Genomic DNA, 6,388 nt, shown 5'->3' with positions numbered 1-6,388 from the left:
GAACTGCAGCTCAGTGCAAAGGCCCTGGGCTCAATCTTCACAGCAAGAGAAAAGACCCAAAGTGACCCCTGGGGTGGAGTTTTTGGGTAGAGTTCTGGGAATCCAGCCCACGCTGGAAGTGACAATGATCTTCTGCCACCAGCCCAGCTGCCTGTGAAGCCCTTGGCTGTGAGGTGGGGGTCACAGGCCCTTCTCTGGAAATTCCCACTGTGCCTTTGTTAGCCGGGAGGAATCAAGGGGAAGTCCCTGGGCCCCAGGCGCTTGACCCCTGCTAGGTGCTTGTTGTTTGGTGTTTTATTTATTTATTATTTATGAGGATTCTAAGGAGTTGAACCCAGGACATTTTCACTGACCTACATCCCCAGCCCTCCTTACAAAAAAAAAGAAAAAAGAAAAAATTCTAATTTTCAAACAGGATTCATTAAGTTGCATGGGCTGGGCTCCAACTGGGGATCCTCCTGCCTCAGCCTTCCAGAGTGCAGGGGTTACACACCTGGCCGGATTTCTAGGCCCATAACTACAGGCCAGTGGGGGTTGGGGGGTGCGCACCTCAGCCAGGCCCCATGCAGCGGGCTCTGCTAGGGGGAAAAGGGTCCTGCAGCGCCTCCAGGAAAGGCTACTGGTGCACTCTGGCTTGGTCCGCATCCCCCGGCAACCTCTGACCCTTATCAGCGCCTGGGTGGGCCCTATCAGGGCTGAGAATGCCTCAGTCCTCGCGCCCCGGGGCGGCAGCTGTGTTTGCCGCCGCTTATCCGCTGGCCAATCTCCTTCACAGCATCCTACAGAACCTGCAGCAGACACTCAGAGAAGTCACTTGGGGAAGGCCACACTGGCAGGAAGTCACTGAACCAGAATTTGAATTTGAATTTGGAATTGAAGATCCTGGGCTGGGCTGGGCTGGGCTGGGAGTGCACCTCAGTGATAGAGCTCTTGCCTAGCAGTCAGATCGGGCCGCCCTGCAAGGTCAGGACAGAAGACGTCTGTGGCTAGAGGCACTTTCATGGGAGCTGCAGCTTCCAGAAAGGAGGAACTGCTCGCTGGGTGCTGCCCGTAGGGGTGAAGAGCAGTGAAGCACAGGTCTCCAACACCTCGGAGTGGGGCAACCCAAACCTCCCACCCCTTCCAGGAAAGTATCTGTCCCTTACGGGTTGTCCTGTAACTTACTACCCATATTTCGAACCCATATTTAATCAGTACTACCCAAGTGACTACAATCGTAATCTTTTTTCTATTTACTTGTAATCTTATCAATTGGTTATAGTTCTGTTCCACCTTAAACTCATCTCACCTTTATTATCATTTTGTATTTAGTACGGGGTTTACAGGGTCTCACTACACAGATCTGACTCCTAGTGATCCTCCTGTTTTTAGCCATGCCCAGTGTCAATCACCATCTCAACACCCCAGGGCAGGGCCCGCTCGGAAGGCCAGGGATCGAACCTCTGACCTCTGCTTCTGCCTATGTAGGTGCTTTAATCCGCCGAGCTATACTGGCCAGCCCTCATCTCACCTTTAAAACACCCTTGAAAAGGAGGGTCAGCAGCAACCCTCTTAGAAACTTTCTCACAATAAATTATTCTCACTCTATTTTTTTTTTTTGTCTCTTTAGACAGAGCCTCACTATACAGTTCACGCTGGCCTTGAGCTCACAGTGCAGCCCAGACTCCTCTTGAACTTAACGGTGATCCTCCTGCCTCAGTCTCCTGAGTGCTGGGACAACAGGCATGCACTACCATGCCTTGCTCGCTCCTACTCTTTGATAGGTTCCAGCCCCAGTATAAATTGCTGAATTATGTCCAGGGGGAGGGATGGGGGGGCCTTTTTTTTCAAGATGCCTTCAGGGCATTTCTGGTTTGGCAGGAGAATCTGGGTTTGAACCACAGCGTCCTGAACCTGAATGCTTCGCTTAAGCAGGCACTTAAACAACTGAGCTAATGGGCAGGCCCCCAAAATGTAAAATGCAAAGTTTTTTTTGTTTTGTTTTCTTTTTTGCAGAAAGAGGGATTGAACTCAGGACCTTGCAGTTGCCAAGGAAGTGCTTATTCCACTGAGCCAACTCCTCAGCCTGAATCCTTTGTGTCTTCAAAGTTCATAAAGCTCCCTTCCCCTTTTGCTTCTCTGCTGCAGCCCACTCAACACCCTAACCTCTTTTATTACTAGAATCCATTCCTCAGTTTTAGAATTGAGAACATCCACTCAGGGTTTTAGACATCTAGCAGATTGGGGGTTAGAATATTTCCCTTCAGGGCCGGTGAGATAGCTCAGCGGACTAAGCGCCTGCTTTGGCAAGCACAAGGACAAGGGTTCGATCCCTTCCCACATGCCTCGCTGGCCCCACCCCTGGGGTGTGCTGAGCTGGCTACAGAGTAGGTGGTGATAGCATTTGCCTGTAATCCCAGCTCTGGGGAGGCTGAAAACAGTAGGATCACTACAGTACGAGCTGCATAGTGAGACCCTGTCCCAAATACATAAAGAAGAAGAAAAGAGAAAGAATGCTTCCCTTATATGATTTGGAGTTCTACATGTCATCCCTATATCGTAGGCTCTTTATCTGACATTTTATTTTTTAGAAACAGGGTCTCAAAACTCTTCAAACTGGCCTTGAACTAGGGGAGCCTCCTGCCGCAGCCTCCTGACTGCTGGGTACACCACTAAACCCAGCACAAGTATTACTATTAAGAAGATATGGAGGGCTGGGGAGGTAGCTCAGTAGAATAAGTGCTTCCCTGGCAAGCACCAGGGCCTGAGTTCAAACCCCGGTTCCACCAAAAAAAGAAAAAGAAGATATGGGGCCAGTGAGATAGCTCAGTGGTCTAAAGCACCTGCTCAGGCATGGGACAGAAGTTCAATCTCGAGTACCACATGCCATGCCGGCCCTGCCCCCAGGGTGGGCTGAGCTGGCCACAAAAAAAAAAAAAAAAAAAAAAGCTAGGGAAGCAGTTCCAGAAGTCCTTCTCTGAGTCTTTACAAGGTATGATTAAAAAAAAAAAAAAAAAAAAAGTACAGTGAAAAGGTCCAGCCAAATTGTTGAGCAGATTAAAGCACCTGCAAGCAGGCGCAGGGGCCGAGGGTCCCTTCGATCCCCAGGCCTGCCATGCTGGCCCCGCCCCTGGGGCACAGTGAGACAGTTGTTGAGACTGGGCGTGGTGACTCAAGCCCATAATCCCAGCTCTTGGGAGGCTGTAAACAGGCAGATCACTACAAGTCTGATCTAGTAATCAGACCCTGAACACCCTAAACACTCTGTAGACTCTTCCCTAAAATAAAATAAAATAATATAATACAGGAGCCAGGGAGATGGCTCAGTAGAATAAGCACAAGGCCCTGAGTTCAATCCCTGGTTCTGGAAAAAAAAAATACACACACACACTACACTGAATGCTGGTTTCCATGCAATAGAAAGGCAGCTCATAAACACATGACAGTGTCCTTAACTTCCTTATTCACTGGAATCCCTTCAGGCCATCAAGATAGCCACAACAGACCAGCTGAGGGCCCGGGAGATGGCTCAGCGGAGTAAGCACTTCCCTGGCAAGTGCACGGGCCTGAGTTCAATCTCTGGTTCTGCAAAAAAAAAAAAAAAAAAAAAAGAACAGCTGAATTTCTCAAGCACATCTTGAAAAATCTCAGCCCTTTTTACTTCTTATTTTGAAACAAGCTCTCATTAAGTTGCCCAGGCTGGTTTTGAACTTGTGATCCTTCTGCTCAGCCTCCAGAGCATCTGGAATTCCAGGCTTTCAGGACTGTCACCAACTGTTACGTTCACTTGACAAACAGGAAAGTTGAGGCTCTGCTCAGAGAGGGCAGGAAATTTGCAGTCACCTAGCCAGATCTGGGATTCGAACCTGGCAAACACAAGACTTTACACTGCCTGCCCCCAAGAGGAGGGAGGAGGTCCTCTGCTCAGGTGCTGACCTGGGTGCCAGGTGTGGTTGCGCATGCCCGTAATCTCATCACCAGGGAGGCTGGGGCAGGAGGATCTCTGTGAGTTCAAGGCCAGCCAGGGCTATATATTGAAACTTTGTTTCAAAGGGAAAAAAGAGAAGGGTAACCAGGGCGGGCAGGTGTGGCTAGGCGCTCCCTCAGCCCCCACTTACCAGAAACTTGGAAGAATCTGGCTCCTGCCCTGAGCTGTTTTCTGACAGTAAATAGAACCCAGGAGCTGGCCCAGCACCCTGGAATGTGACACTCAAGACTTGTTTGGCTGAAATATTCATGAGCCCAAACTGTGGAGAGGCCTCCAGCCTCCGGGAACAGAGAGGCTCTGTGCTCCGCCTCTGGCCCGCCTGCCTGCCCCACCTCAGGGTGGCCTCCCCTGTCGGGGCAGCCTGGCCCCAGTTCCCCCTAGATGCCCACATCCTGTCTCCTCCTGTCCCCACCCCACTAGAGGGCTCTCACACCCACCATGGCTCCAATAGCCTTGCCCAGACCGACTTCTCCAATTTCAGTTCCTCTCTATCTGTCTCTTGTCACTTGACCTCTTGTAGAACTCTCACCCACTTTTGCCTTTTGGTGACTTCACCCGGCGTCTGGGCAGATCCCTCCTTCATACTCCCAGGGCCTAGCTCTCTCCCCCATGGACTTTCTATTATTATTTGTGTGTTTGCTGGTATGGGGACTCGAGCTCAGGACTTTTCACCTGCCAGGCACGTGCTTGTGCCACTGAGCTATATTCCCAGCCCTGTGTGTTTGGGGTTTTGGTTTTTTTTTTGAGACAGAGTCTTACTATGTAGTCCAGGCTGCTCTTGAATTCATGGAGATCCTCCTGCCTCAGCCTCTAGACTAGCTGGGATGACAGGACTTTGCCACTGTGCACAGCTAATTTGGTTTTTTTTTTTTGGCGGAATCAGGGATTGAACTCAGATCTTTGCATTTGCCAGTCAAGTGCATATCCTACTGAGCCATCTCCCCGGCCCCTAATTTGGCTTTTGAAATAGTTTTAATTACCCAAGAATGACTACTTTGCCATGAGAGGGAGGAGGTTAAGGGGAACACGTTATAGATCAGAAAACAAAGCCTAGCATGGCAGCACATACCTATAATCTTACCAATCTAGGAGGCTGAGGCAGGAGGATCGCTGCAAGTGTGCAGCTAGACTGGGATACACAGAGTTCAAAGCCAGCTTGAACTGATTAGGGAAACCCTAAGGAGGGGAGGGGAGGAGAGGGGAAGGGAGGGAAGGAGAGGAGGGGAAGGGGAGGGGGAGGGGAGAGGAGGAGAGGAGGGGGAGGGGAGGGGAAGGGAGGGCAGGAGAGGAGAGAGAGAAAGCAAGTAAGCAAGCCCAGGAGATGGCTCAGCAGCACAGCACCTGCATAGCAAATGTAAGGTCCTGAGTTCGAGTTTAGGGGGAAAAAGGAAAGGAGACAAGGAAGGGCAAGAGTCTCATCTTGGTTCAGGTAACCACTGGGGCGTTCAGATTTTTGTTTTGTTTTGTCACAAGCAGCTGCACCTGCACGGGTCACATCGCCCCAAGATTTTCAGTTCCTCCTCCTGTCTCACTTTCCCATGACACGTGGGATGAAGGGACAACAATAACATGTGGCCAGGCATGGTGGCACATGACCCCTTCCCCCCAGGACTGGAGAAACTAAAGCAGGAAGGGTTACTTAGAGAGTTCAAAGCCAGCCTGAACTGTGTAGGCAGAGCCGGTCTCAAAGCAGGGTCTGGGATACAGCTCAGCAGCGGACGCCTGCCAGGCAAATGCAAGGTCCTAGGTTTGATTCCTGGTACCAAAAAACAAACAAACAAACAAAAAGATTAATAAACAAATAGCTTGCTACTTGTATTCAACAATATAAGCTGGGGGTCGGGTCAGCAAGACAGCTCAGCGCACTAAGTGCCTGGTTAGGCAAGTGCAGGGACCGGGGTTGGATCCCCCACACCACAAGCTGGAACTGGCACCCAGACCAGGCATGGTGGCACATGCCTGTAATTCCAGAGCTGGAGAGGCTGAGGTAGGAGGAGCACTGTGAGTTCGAGGGTAGGCTGGGGTCCATAGTGACTTCAAGCCCAGTTGGAACTACATAGAATGAAATAAAATATAGTGGGGGTTTTTTGTTTGTTGTTTTTTATTTTATTTATTTATTTATTTATTTATTGCAGAACCGGGGATTGAGCTCAGGCCCTTGCGCTCACCAGAAAAGCACTTATTCCACTGAGCTATCTCCCCGGTCCCCTGTTTGTTGTGTTTTATGTTTTTATTATTTATTTATTTATTTATTTATTGTGAAACTGGGGATTGAACTCAGCCTCTTGCCCTTGCCAGGGAAGGGCTTATTCTACTGAGCCATCTCCCTGGCCCCTATTTGTTGTGTTTTAATTGGCAGCCTAGGGGGTTGCTTTGAGTGGCTGCTTCAACAAAGCAGTTAGGCTCAGGTTGCTGTGGATC

Source organism: Octodon degus, unplaced genomic scaffold (assembly GCF_000260255.1).
Source record: "Octodon degus isolate 3935 unplaced genomic scaffold, OctDeg1.0 scaffold00050, whole genome shotgun sequence".
Lineage (NCBI taxonomy): Eukaryota > Metazoa > Chordata > Mammalia > Rodentia > Octodontidae > Octodon > Octodon degus.
This window is presented reverse-complemented; position numbering follows the sequence as displayed.